The following is a 14,100-nucleotide window of genomic DNA, read 5'->3' as shown; positions in this document are numbered from 1 at the left end:
GCCTCTATTTTTTTTTTTTTCAACAAAAAAGTTGATGATCAGATCCGATATTCAGCATTTTTACGATTATCGGCATCGTAATTTTTTTATCCGATTGGCGATTAAGTAAATTATAAAATTGCGTTACTTTGGCTCTGATGCAGCTGCCTCTCTCTGTCTGTAGTCACCACTCTGTGGTCCCGAGCAATGTCCTGCTCGCAGCATCTGATTGGTTACACGTCACGAGGAATAGCCTATCAACACTGTGGTGGCTACTGTGCCACAGACGGGCACAGAGGAACACATCTGCAGACCGTGAGCGAGCGGAGCTGTGTTTCGAAGGTAAGGCAGCAGATATTGCTGAAGTTGCAGTGAACATCACAGTCCTCTACGCTGAAGTTGCAAAAACACCACAATCTTATGATCTATTTCTATGAAAAGCATGCCCAGTTTCCCAGTTACACTGAAAATGCCCAAATAATGCACTCTGTTGCAGTGATATACAGTTAACTATAATGAGGTAATGAAGTTTTTTATGTAGCAGTAGCTATATCTTTGAGTAACATGGGTGTCAGTGCAACTGGAACTTATTTTTAGGCTACCATATTGCGAACGTAACATTACTCGCCTGTACGAGTTGGTGTTTTAACATGTTATAGGTAACCGATGGTCATAATAAAGTAAGCTAATGTTGAGTCTCGTAGAGCTAACTTGAATGCGATAGCAAATGTCAACAAGTTCATTTGTTGATCCATAATTTAGCCAGCTGACTTTTACTAGTTTTATTTATTTTTACTTTATAAAACGTTGGGGAGCTATTTATTATATTCAGTAAAATTTTCAGTTAACTTTGTAAGAAATGCTGCTGGGAGCTCCCTGCACTTTTTATTTCAAGATAATGTTGAAAAATTCTCTTTTGATTAAACATATGGTTAATGGCATTTCAACAAAGTTTTGTGTTGGAGTTTGTGTTATTCCAAATTTTGACACCAAGATATTCATTTTTACTGCAAATGTATATCGGTTCAAAATATCGGCTGTCGGTCTCCTTTATTACTAATAATCAGCATCGATATCGGCCCTGAAAAAACAAAAAACATATCGGTCAACCCCTACTGCTGTAGGCTGTACACTGGCTGAGCTCAAATTGGGCCAGACGACCTGCTTACAAAAGCTGCTGGACCAGTGATATCCTTTATGTCTAAACGGACTGAGCAGACTTTTTCTGGCGTTGAGAACTAAGAAGAACTACTCTATTATAGAGGTGTTCATACCGTTTATACTGTTTATACAGTATAAAGCACTTTAAAGCATAAATAATTACATAATTAATAAATAAATACAGTTTGAATCAGAAATAATTAAAACCTAGTGTACTTTTTGTATTCAAATAAATCGTTTTGTTTGTAAATGTCTCCTCATATTCCTTTATTAAGGAAAAACACATTATTTGATAAATTTTCATTGTGCCCGTAAAGTTCTTTATGCACTCCTAAATTTGTCAACTTAGGAGCACATATGCTCCTTGGGAAAAAAGTAAGCATCAAGCCCTGGTTATGTGATGCACCACACCTGAATAAATGCCACATTCAGCTGTGACACCACTTGTTTGATCAGAATCATCAGAAACCATGAAAATAAGTAGTAGTACGTTTTATTTTTGTTCCACTCGATGATACTAGGGAATGACCTGGCATTTTGGTTGTTTGTAAATTGGTGAAATGACTCTACCCAATATAAGGGTCAATGAACATAAACTCATGTAAATTTTAAAGGCAATCTCCGTGACACCATGATTGTTTCTGCCTGAGTTGTTTCTTGACAGTGTACAAGGTCGCATCAGTTGTTTTCGTGATTATATAAAGATCACTATTATTACAAGTGTCAATGATACTCCATTCTTTGCGACACAACACGAGAGTGATCTTGGTCAAGGTCAGTAAAAGTATTAGGTCAGGTGTTTAACGTCTTACGGCTCAGCTTTTCCCGATCGTTACAGTGAGACTACAGTGATACTGCTGCTTTAATCTGTTAGAAAGCTGGCCTGGGAACTGCAGCACAATGACAGGATTATTCGTCAGCCCTTATCTCCTTTTATTCTTGAAGTGCATTAAGTACATAAACACATACGGCTCTGTTTGCTTTGCGCCCAGCGGTGTCCCAAAGTCACCATTGCCCTTTGCGTTTCCCGATACGCTCAAACATACCGATGCCCTTATGCAGTGTAACGCTTCAAGGTTTGTGTGGTGGGGGGAAAACTAAAAGTCTGTTGAGTTCATGTGATGTCAGGGAGTGATTAAAACAGGCTCTCAGACAGTCTTAAAGTAATGGAGGCTGGCAGATGGGTTATCGGGCGCAGGTCTGCCGAGCAGTGTTTACGAGACTCGCCCGTCTCAACAGGCCCGGCTCAAGTTCACGGGCCATGTTGTGTAATGAAGTATTCAAGCCGCATGCAGAGTCATCCTGTGCTCTTGTTTCACAGCAGCTCTAGAAATGTGCGGTTACTTTTGAGATGATAAAAGCCATAAGTAAGGTTTCTGGGGGAGTCTTCGCTTGGTAGTCTGTTGCTTGGTAAGGGAATGCAATTGTAGCGAAGGGGGAAACTCAGACTCGAGCATCTGTATGTGCTGGGTTTAAATGCATCTGTTCAGATACATTCAGAACCGGAGGCCAACACTTCGTGCTTTTTACTTGTGTTGACTTTTATCTCTGTAACATGCAAAATGACTGCTCTAACATGCATGTCTCTCTGGTTCTGCACAGACCTCCAAAGCTACAGTAATTTTGCAGCATTTGTTGACCACCCGCCAGACTTTTATTCAGTTAAACAAGGACACTCGTAAGGAGGTTAACCTAGATATTAAGAGATGGGTGGTGCTGACGGTCATCCCACAGTAAGACCCAGACACAAAAGTGGAGTGATATGTGACTTTGCCAGGAGAGTTGTCACGGTTTCTTTCCTATGTCATGGTTAGATAAAAGGGTTTGTGAGTACACTGCACACCTCTGGTATGATTTAACAGGGATTTGGTTGACAAATGAACATTGAAATAATGGGTGACAAAATCACCACAGCTTGTTAAAAACTCAGTGTCGATGTGATAATGGAAAGTAAATGAACCTTGTATTTTTCCATTTATAGTAGCAGGGTGTTTTCAGTGACCTTTGAGTGAAACTCAGTGCCTTTTGTTCTAATCTTATTCAGCATTGTGTTTGAGAGAAGGCTGCCTTGTAGAGCGGTGCCCGGGTTATTTAAAATATCTTCCAGATATGACACTTTGACGAAACTAAATTCTCTGTGGGTACATTTGCATAAAGTATCTATCCCGTATGATTTCGCTGACATGATGATCTTTATGATTAATTTTTGCCTGCTCACTGTTGTCTGTAGTAGTGTTGTCTGTATCCATAACTTAGTATGTCCATAATCTACTATATCACTGCAGTGTGTAGAGAATGGATGAGCAGTATTGAAATGATTGTCATCTTTTGTATGTACCACTTCTTGGTATGTATATATGTATATTTATTTAAACATTTGGGGTCTCTCTGTGTCTCTCAATTTAAATAATTTCAGATTTTCTTGAAAACGGACTCACTTTTCCTGCTGATGTTTGGTAAAGACTTTTTTGACTACATTTTGACTTGCTCATGATGTAGACATGGCGTATTATTAAATTGTTTTGTGCCCTGTGAGTTTCACACAACTCTTTGTGCATTATTTTCCTAAATATGAATACTTCAGTCATCCCTTTTTTATTTTTGCTTACTTCTTTGAAAGGTGTGCAGACACTCAGAGTGGGACCTTCAGTCATCTCTGTGATTTGATCTAGTTTATACTGGGTGGCAGGTCAGCTTTCAAACCAATACGCATTTATCAGGACACCTTTTTTCCTGTGTTTTCCTGCCCATCACAAAATCAGTTCTGTTTCACTTGGGGCTCCAAGGATAATTTAGCATGGGAATGTGCCCTTGTTCCAGACAGAGGATTTTATCACTCCTCCATCATATCACACATCACTGTTATTACCAGTTGTTGTGAATCTGAAGACTTCCATCATTTATAAAGAAGGTGAATCATTGAAACATTGTGGCTCAAGGCTATGAAGGCAACAAGCTGAATCTCTAACACCCCAAAGCCCCAGATCTCAGCGTAGGAGTGCTTGGTGAATACAATCTGTAAGTTAAATTGTGGCGGGTGACACTCGTTTAGCCCTTTTCCTCAGATTTCAACCATTGTCCATGGTGGGGATCTCCTTTCGCCCCTTTATGTTTCAGTGCAGCATAGCCAGAGACACACGCTTCTCTGCGGGCCTGAGGGGATGGATGCGATCATGGCCAGGCGTGACCAAGAGAAGGGGTTAACAGCAATGAGTGATTTAGGAGCTCCGGATGGAGTTCATTTGAGCCACGTCCTCTTTCGGGGGGCCATGACAAGGCCGCCTGACATCTGGAGCTCGCCACTCGCATTGCAGACCGTGAGTGAGTAAGTCAGTCTCGAAGAGTCAGAGCAGGGTGTGAATGTTTAGCTCGGCAGCTGACTTAAGCTTTGCCCTTGGCCAATCCCTGACCCGGCTGTGGTGTACGAACCCGTTAAGAGGATGTGAGCACTTACACGCTCTTCAGGCCGCTCCCAGGGGGCATGTGGCGGCCAGTGTCAGCTCGGGCACCAAAGTTGTTTGTATTCCCTTTCTATTCATTTATGTGCTCTGCTTTTTAGAAATGTGTGTTATCTACCATTTCTTTATGATTTCTTATTTTTAAGCAGCTTTTGGTTTAGTTCTTTAAAAAAAAAAAAAAAAAAAAAAAAATTAATTATTGCACAGTTTACTTTCACCCTGCTTGCTCGAAGACGAACTGTGATTTTCTGTGGAGGAGCCGTGAGCTGCAGTCCTGTAGCCTGTTCGGATAGAACGGCATGGACATTCCGCGTTTGCTGTAGATCAAAGACAGGGACTGTGATGCCAGCATTTTCCATTGTACCGTGTCTCAGTACACTTGCTGTAGAACATCATACAAATCCGAGCGTGAAATTCTCTTTGCTGCAGAGTTCCTGTTGTTAACAGCCCGACCCAGCTTGGAGTGATTTTTTTTTTTTTCCTGTGAGATTCAGCTTCTGCCTATTTTTACCGGTCTGTTTCTAGACTGCTCTGAACGCGATGCTCCGCTCAAAGACCTCAGAAATATGCTGTGGCCCAGAGATTAAAGCGGGCACAGCCAGACGGGGACACAGAGTGGCTAATTCCCCCTTCTGCGGAGCACTGTGCTTGGGCTGGGTGAAGGGGAAAAATGGGACGCTGTGACTTTAACTCTGTATCTTCAAACATAAACAGTAAATTGGAAAAAGGAGGCTCCTACAGCAGCCGTAACAAAAGAAGGCCGGATTACATTAACTGCGCCTCTCCTTTCAATAGCGAGGCAAGGTTATTAAATGAAGGCCTGGATCATGTTGTCTCCGAAGGATTTCATTTATTAAAATTTAATTTTGCTGATACCCTGCACTGCCATTATCCTGGCCACCACCCCCACTCCACCCCCTCCACCCCCCCGCCCTCCCCTCCCTCGGCGGCAGGCCGGCCAATGGCTGTAATTAGATTAGCCGCTGGTGGAGGGGCCAATGGCAGCGTCTGAGGCCCAGCGAGCATGTGCAGAACACTGCAGGTATCTGCCTCTGGCTCCTCCACATGGAGCTGACGTCAATACCTGAGAGCCCGTAGCCCTCCACGGTGGTCCCCCCCTCCCGGCACCGCGTCGGAGACAGCGGCGCACCAGCTCCAGGTAGCTTTCCGCTGGGGAGGGGGGAGTTGGGGGGGGGGATTGGGGCACTGAGTCAGTGAAAGCATCGAGGCGCAGGCAGGAGAGAGAGTGACGATGGGGTCTGCTTTGTTTTCATCAGCGCTTAAAGGTCAGTCCGTCTAGCGGCCGCCGGCGAGCGCGGAAGCAGTATCACGGTAATTGCTCCCGAGGCTTTTATCGCTTTCCATGAAACGCAGTCTTGCACACAATGAATGCTGATGATAATGCCGGTGTGATCTGATTGTGAGTGTATGTGTGTGTGTAAAGCTCTAAATTGTATTCCCGCTCCCCGGTACAAGGGAAATGGCAGCCGATACAGTAAATGTTCAGATGAAGAGCTTATTAGAGGAATACGATTAGGTGGAGTGTGTGTGTGTGTGTGTGTGTGTGTGTGTGTGTGTGTGTGTTTGAGGGAGAATATGCGTGTTATTCATGACCGTGGAGCCTTAGTGAAAACCAGCTCAGCATACGGAAACCACTTTGAAACAATTAGCCGTGGCACATATACGTGCTTACATGCTCGGTGCCTCTTTGTATTCACCATTCCAAGGTGTACCAGCATAAAGGATTATCACTACATTGGCCTTGGTTTGTTAGCATTTGTGCACAAATGATGACTCAAACAACACTGGCATTTGTCCAGCTGTGTTTCGGGGTAGTAGGCCTTTGCGATGTTGCCATCTCTGTCTGTGCAGTGTGCTGATGCTTGTAAGTCAGAAAAGCCTGCTGCTGCTGCCTTTTAAAAACAGGTCTGCCTGGGTATGGATTTTTTTTCTTTCCTTTTGCAGCATATCCTTTTAAGAGCCCTCTTTTATTTGGGCAATTTGGCATGTCCTTTTTAGGACAATTAGTCATTGTTCCATTAGGTGATATTTGGCCCTGTGCCTTGTTTACAGTTGGTGCAGTCTGGTGTTGCAGTTCCAGAAGAATGCCCATCATATGACCAGTACCTTCTCAGTTTTGTGTCACTTCTGTTCTCTCATGCAGATGTATTTTTATATTGAGCAGCCCTGTATTTATAGAATTTATTGCATGCTTTGATACACTTCAGTACTTCACCATTTATAGGGTGACACGTTCTACTGAATATAGCCCTTTTATGTATTTTTTATTTTTGAGGTAGCACCTGATAATAATGATAATAAATGTTATTTGTGTAGAAATGACATTGTTGTTGTAATTCTTTTTCATTTTTTACTTTTTCTCTTATTATCCATAAATTTGTAAAATTGTTACCACGAAGTAGCGTAGCTGCCCATATTGTTAAATGCAGGATTATTATGGCAAAATACACTCTCATTGAGATTTTAAACATCAAAGGGATCAATACCTTATCGTCTCCATATTTTACCTGATAAGGCATAAAAATTATAAAAGTGTTTACGACATTTGCCCATGATGTAAACTTCTCTTTCCAACAGGAAAAGTGTTTGTTTTATGAAATAAGATAATTTTACATACAACTATTTCACACTTGTTTCATCGTGTAAGGAATGGGGTTGGTAATTGTAGTTTAATGCCGTTTGTAATAATAAGATGATCATAAACTGAATGCAGTGGAGACCAGTAATATTCTTTCAAGTCAGAAATATGATGTTTTGTTTATGGACTAGCAAGGCCTTTAAATCATAAGCTTTGGGGACACAGTATTTTTGAAAAATTCTGATAAGGTATAGATGTTACAAACCTTGCAAATAAAGTCAAATAATGGCGATATTTGAACTTCACCCTGGAAAGGAAAAAAAATATTTATGTATTCAATAATTAATTTATTTATGTATTTGTTTGTTTGGCAGCTGCTTTTATCCAGAGTAGCTGACTAGACGTACAGGCCAAGATATATAGAGCATGCTATACAAGCAATTAATTCTGAGGAGGCCCACGTGAAGAGTGTGTTCTGGGTAGCCCTACTCAAAAAGTGTTCCAGTACATTTTCAGTTCTTCATTCAACAGCACAGAACATCATGCCCAATGATGTCAAAATGGGGTCACTGACAAAAAAAAAGTGTGTGTGTGTGTGTGTGTGTGTGTTGGCTAGCCATTTGAGGACAGCCCTCATTAAAAGTAAACAGACTCACCCTGTGAACAAACAGCACTGCAGAATGCTGATGTCTGGCTGCTTCAGAGCTGGAGGCGGTTGGGCAGCGCTTGGAGTACGCACTCAGCACATTCACCTCGCTGCTCCTAATTCTGCATAACTTTCGGAACGCTGCTCGTGCCCCCGTCTGTCGCTGTTTCATTAACACCCCGACGTGGCGGGGGCCAAGGTGTCTGGGTGTCGGGCATGTGACAGAGTGTGGGAGCTGTGTCTAAGCAGCTGTCTTGCAGGAAAGCTCAGTCGATTAAGCCAAAAGAGGGGGTGTCCTTCATATCCAGACTGTGTTTGTCTCTAATTTATCAGCTGTTTAAAGCTCCATCTGTCACAGAAATTTGACATGAAAAAATGGTACTGTCGTGCTTTTGTCAGTGTTTTATTTTGTTTGTTTTTAATGAAGGAAATTATTACATTGCAAATTAGGGAAACACGATGTGAATTGGTTCCCATGAAAAGATAAAGGAATTTCTAATCATAATGAAGCTCCCATGAAAAATGGTACTGTGTTAATCATTTATGCATGCACATTTCTGCCATAATAGAGCTTCATAGCACTCTCCAGATGTTTGAAGCTGTATGGTTACAGTAGGACATTTGAGTACACAGTTGTACGTGTTTTATGACTGAAGTCAGCAACATGCAGACAGAGCCAGAACTTAGCGCTGGTCCTTGGAGCTATGAGGTAACAGCGCTTCATTCTGGGCAACTTTGTAGAAAATATACAGCACACCATAATATAGCGTAGTGATTCAAATAGTTCTGTCCTCACAAATTACATATGGCATGATAAGCTTGTGTCTTCAGCTTTTGGCTTGCTGCTGACACAAAGATTGGCCAGCCATGTTGACTCCTCTGTATGACCACAAACTGGTAGGACACTTTTTAAGTAAGGCCAGTAAGCACCCAGTCCTGCTCATCAAGGTTGCTTATGTGGATAAACTGAAGTTAGGACTCCTCTTATTTCAGTCACATGTGCAGTCATTAACTGTGGATTAAAGAAAAATGGTTTAGGTTTAAAAAAAAAACTCATTTTATTGTGATAAATGTGTCTGCAAGCAACAATTTATCTACAATCCTCAGTTTCTTCACAATCTGTTTCATCCTTGCTGGCAGTTTGGTTGCTTGGATATGTTTCATTCAAAGTTTTTGTTTTCAGTTGACATTAAACTGTCCCTTCTCTGTTGTTGAAGCATAGTTGCACAGTCCTTTTGTAAATGCACCACCTCCAATCATAAAAATGTGAACGCATTTTGAATGAAGAAAATCAATAATAACAGAATTCAGTCACACAATCCAGCAGTTGTATTTTAGAGTGCAGGGCATATATGCAAAATACAGGCAAATACAGCATACTGTATGTATTCACTCCTCTCACTGCAAGTTAACCATGGCACTTTTCATTTTCAGTTTGTTCATGACCTACTGTATCTGATTCTCAACAGTGGTGCCTTTTAATGTTTTAAATAATATCTCTAATGGAAAATCCAAACTTCAAAAAGGTCTACATATGTTGAAAAATCATGTTTTATGAGTTGGTGCATTGTCAGTAGCTACAATATGAGAATTTGCTGAATTGTTTTTTCCCCTCAATCTCCATATAGCATATTTAATGCGATTTACTATGTTGTGTTTGTACTGATGTATAGTTAGGAGAATTATAATGGGTACTGATGAGGAGAAATGCATGTTAATTATAATCCATGTGATTTCATTGAATTGAGATTAAAACTGTAACTGTTTAAGACCAATAGTTAACGATCATGCAGCACATGCAACAGACCTAGTGGGATTGAACGCAGTAAAGATCACTTAGGAGTAATCTGTCCTTTTGAATTTTCTCCCCTGCAGATACTGTAGTTGTACTGTACTGTATTGCTCTTTATTGAAGGAGTAACATCATTTTGCAAAGCGTGCAGCCACTGATTCCGGATACATCTTGCCATGGCTCTTTTGTATGTTAGCTCATCTCCTCTTCTGCAGACACACGTTTCTGTGGTTGGTGTCATGTTCCATGTCAGCGTGTGGCCGTCGGCATGGGGAGGAGCTGTGGGTAGGGAGCTGTGTGCTTTGCAGGGGCTGAGCTTGGCATGGCACGTGCCTCAGACGCCCGTGTTCGACAGTTAGCTGGTGAGCGTGAACCCAGGTAGCGGCCGCGGCATCGCCCATCCGGTGCCATTTTCTGTTGCTGTGTGAGAGCATCGGGCAGACCAAGAAGCGCAGGGACAGAGCGGATGGCAGGGCAAGGAAAGGGGGCCGGCGCGCCCCCTCTGGCACCGCCGTCCTGCAGACCACGCGAATTCGACTGCTTCCCCCCTCAGGACGCGCCACTCTGGGGGTTGTGGGACGGCAGGGCTCCTGTGTCTCGGGGGCCCGTCATACGCTCGGCTCTCCACGCAGGACCTCTGGAAACAAAGGCTTCCTCTGCAGCGCTAATGGAGAGAGGGCTTATTCTTCAGCATGTAGTGACTCACGGGCAGCTATGATTAATGCCACTGGGGCCCCTGGCGGGGGGAGCGGTGCTGACGAACATCACAAGGTGCAGCAGTGTGTGTCTGCCAGGAAGCCTCTTAATAAAAAAAAAAATAAAAAAAACATCACTGCGCTCTGGCGAATTAGCAGCCTTTCATCAGAGACGGGCCTCTTCCTTTCCTATGTAATGTTTATCTTTTTTGGTGCAACGTCGTAAGGGTTCAGTGTCACTTCTTCTTAGACGTAATCCCATATTTATGCTGGAGACTTAGGCGTTTCATAAATGTATATAGATATAGTGAAGAAGCGGTGCAGAGTGTGCAGATGAGCAACTCACCGGAGTTCAGCGCTTTCACGGGATTCTCTGCATCCTTGTCCTTCTGCCATAAATCAATATGCGCTTTTTATATGGGCTCGACCTTAACATCTGCTGCTGAGTACTATCTGACTTAGTGCCGCCTCGCTCTGAAGGATGGATCTTTTGTTTTATAGTTATGATAGCACTGCCTTTGTTGTTGGCAGGCTTTCTCAGACTAACACCACAAGGTCCCTTGGTCTTAATTGTGTCCAAGAGACTCTTCTAGCTGGCTTCTTGGAAAGCTGAACATCTTCGCAGCTGAAACGGATTATTTAGTATGATGCACTTGTATGTTTATTTAAACTCAGACCCCAATGCGCAGTAGGGAATTTTGCATCAACGCACATCATTCATAAACAGCTAATGAGTTGTTTTTTTACCCCAAAGAGGGCACAATTATGTGTTTTGCCACTTAAGTTAATTGCGGAATCATGTTTGAAGCCTCTTTTGTTAAAATGAAACCAATCTAATAATTGATACAAAAAGGATCAAACCATTTTATGTCTGCGGGGGGGGGGATCTGTTTTGAGCCGGAGCTACATTTCTCTTCCTGGTCCCGTCTTGATCAGGCAGTGGGGCTGAGAGGTTACAGCAAGGGGATGAACTCCTGTCTTCTGCTATCTGCAGCTTCTGATAAATCAGTCTAGATTAGGGATTCTCAACACGGGCAGCACTGCCCCCAAGGGACTGTCAGAGCCTTTTTGGGTGCGTTGATGTCCAAAGGATCAGGAGGTGGCTTTTCAGTGTCAGATAACAGCATTCTGACAGAAAGTGGTGCCACATTTTTGAAACTGAAATTTTTTCTCACATTAGAATTAGTTAACATCAGTATTATGATCTTTATTGCATGGAGGTAAATGCTTTATGTTGGTTTAAAGCAAAATGTTAATTATATACAGTACCAGACAAAAGTTTGGAAACAACTTTCATTCTTTATTTTTTAGTTTTCCACATTTTTGAAAAATAGTAAAGACACCAAAACTGCAAAGCAACAAATGGAGTTATGCAGTGACTAAAAAAAGGTGTTAAGCAAAGCAAAACTATCTTATATTTTAGATTTAGTTCAAAGTAGCCAAAAATATTTCAAAACATTTTTGGGAAGAAATTCATGCATAGGCACCACCTTGACTATTTATATTAGTCTAAGAAATTTTAATGCTTTTAAGCATTAGTCTTTAGATCAAAATGTCTTTGAATGCATGTTTCCCATTGTCCTAATCAGGTGTGTCCAAAAATTGACTGGTACTGTATCTACAATCATATATCCATACATATGTATCAACCACCCATATTGATGGTTTGGATTGTGGGTTTTTTTTTTAGTGTAGACCAAGATGTATAATTGAATAATCAGTCACATTAGAAAAGCAGTTTTATCCTAATATTGTGAAGGAGGCTGAAGGTGATCGGATTCCTTCAAATGATTTATAAGCAGATGTCCGCCGTCGTTAAAAAGTCATTATTCTAATGCTCTCAGAACATGATGTTCCAGAGGATTTCTCCTCAACTTTTTTGTGCTTTGTGTCTGATTTATAAAGGCATGGCATGTTGTCATCAATCACCGTGTCGCAAGGCACCTCAAACCATGAATGGGACGCCATACTGCAATCCATCCAATCTTAAGATTGTCTGTGACTAATGTTTTTGGCTAATTATAATTAGTGGGAGGTAATATTTTATACCCTGCGAGAATGCTGTGAAAGGGCTCGCCATTATGGAAAAAAAACAAAAAAAACAAATAGGACTTGGTCAGCATTAGGGCGAGGTGGTGTGGGGGTGTTATTCCCTTGGCGCATTTGTTATGTCATTGTGAGTGCGACCGCGTTTCACGCCTGCCCGGTTCAAGCTGGCCAGGTATAAACACTAGCAGTGAGCAGCTCCGTGTTTTTGTTCTTCTGAGAGAGAGGGAGGGAGACAGCAAGAGATAGAGAGAGATGAAAAGAGGTTGGAGAGAGGGGGAGAGAGAGGGAAAGAGAGAGGGTGGGGGGGGGTGTGGGCGGGGGCGGTGTGAGCACCAGTGGGGGGTAGCATTCTGCTGTTGCTGTGCAGGGTAGGCTCTGGAGTCCCAGACAGGCCCAGACTTCCTGTGTCACCTTGGAGAGCAGCAAGGCGTATGTGAGCGCAGCTTCCACCCCCATGCTCTTAATAAGCCCCCCTCCAGCCTCAGCCTCCCTGCCATAAACAACAGGCCTGCTCCAAACCTGTCTCTCCTCTGCAGCTGCACTGACTGGCTGCATTTCCCTGCCGGGGAGCGGATCGGCTGCAGAGCCGCACAGCCGCGCACACAAATACTGCTACGTCTCTCCTCAGGGTCGCCAGCTCTTACATTCTTACATACAGTGTGTTTAAGCGGGTTTTGTTGTGTAAGGAAAAGTTGTGTTATTATAAGAGGACCTCAAACGTCTTTTAAAGCGAACGTGGGGACTGTGACTGGATGGTGAAACGGGGTCAAACCCTCTTGCTTTTGCTGCGTTTGATGTGTTCACGCCTCTATTGATCGCTGATACGGGAGGCAGCCTTTGAACAGAGCGGCTCAGTCTGGCTGTGCAAGAGAGGCAGCTGGGCCTCACCAGGGTGTCGCTGGTTATTTTGCAGGTATCACCCCCCCTCTGAGACCCTGCAGCAGCTGGAGGAGAAGGGGGGGGGGGAGAGAGAGGGGGGGGACTGACAGCTTTGAAACCTGAAGCAGGTGAACTGGTCCCACTCCGTCCATGTTAACACAGAGGGCCGTTCCCGTTCTCAGAGCATTATGAGCTCTGTCTGTTTGCGCGCTCGGTTATTAGCGGCCCCGTTGTTGTTGTTGTTCATTCATTCCCTCTGACTATCCCTTTGTGGTCATCATAATGTGTCCGCTTCAAGGATGATTACCCGCCGATTAAAATCAGTGAGCACTGCTCAATCGTATCAGCTCACGCCTAGCTAGCACAGCTGAACAGAACGGAGCCACCCTCGTTCGCTTCAGGGGGGCAGACCCGCAGAAAATGACCTAACAGAGCTGCGAGGCCCCGGGCCTGGTGCGCAACAGCGCTTCCCCAGTGTGACGGTGTGTCCGAGTGGCGAAATGCAACCACCGCATAGCAGTGCATCCATGTGGAAAGTGCTGTCCCCTGTGTGTTCTGGGGCCAGGGTCCTGAGCGCTGGATCACTGCTGTGTGACTCTGGGACCACGGCTGGGCTGGAGTCACACCCGCACATGCTGTACGTTACATTACTGGCATTTAGCAGATATTCTTATCCAGAGTGACTTACATAGGTTACAGTTTTTTACATGTTACCCATTTATATGGCTGGATATTCAATGTGGCAATTCTGGGTTGAATACCTTACCCAAGGGTGCAACAGCAGTGCCCCTTTCGGTTAAGAGTTCTGCTCCTTACCACTGTGCTACACTACCGCCTCTCGT

General features: G+C 43.4%; 1 protein-coding gene across 4 annotated transcripts in view; it reads left to right on the top strand.

The window, feature by feature from the left end:
* The window catches only part of LOC118796564 (protein FAM110B-like), a 44,224-nt gene that overhangs the window by 11,703 nt on the left and 18,421 nt on the right, over positions 1–14,100 (top strand). Inside the window, exon 1 of one of the 4 annotated variants that reach the window (XM_036555542.1) lies at positions 5,826–5,884. The exons of 2 other annotated variants lie outside the window; for them this stretch is intronic. The gene's annotated coding sequence lies outside the window, so the exon portion shown is untranslated. One more of the 4 variants, XM_036555560.1, reaches the window with a different exon arrangement.

Source organism: Megalops cyprinoides, chromosome 2 (genome assembly GCF_013368585.1).
Source record: "Megalops cyprinoides isolate fMegCyp1 chromosome 2, fMegCyp1.pri, whole genome shotgun sequence".
In the NCBI taxonomy this organism is placed as follows: Eukaryota; Metazoa; Chordata; class Actinopteri; order Elopiformes; family Megalopidae; genus Megalops; species Megalops cyprinoides.
This window is presented reverse-complemented; position numbering and strand designations above follow the sequence as displayed.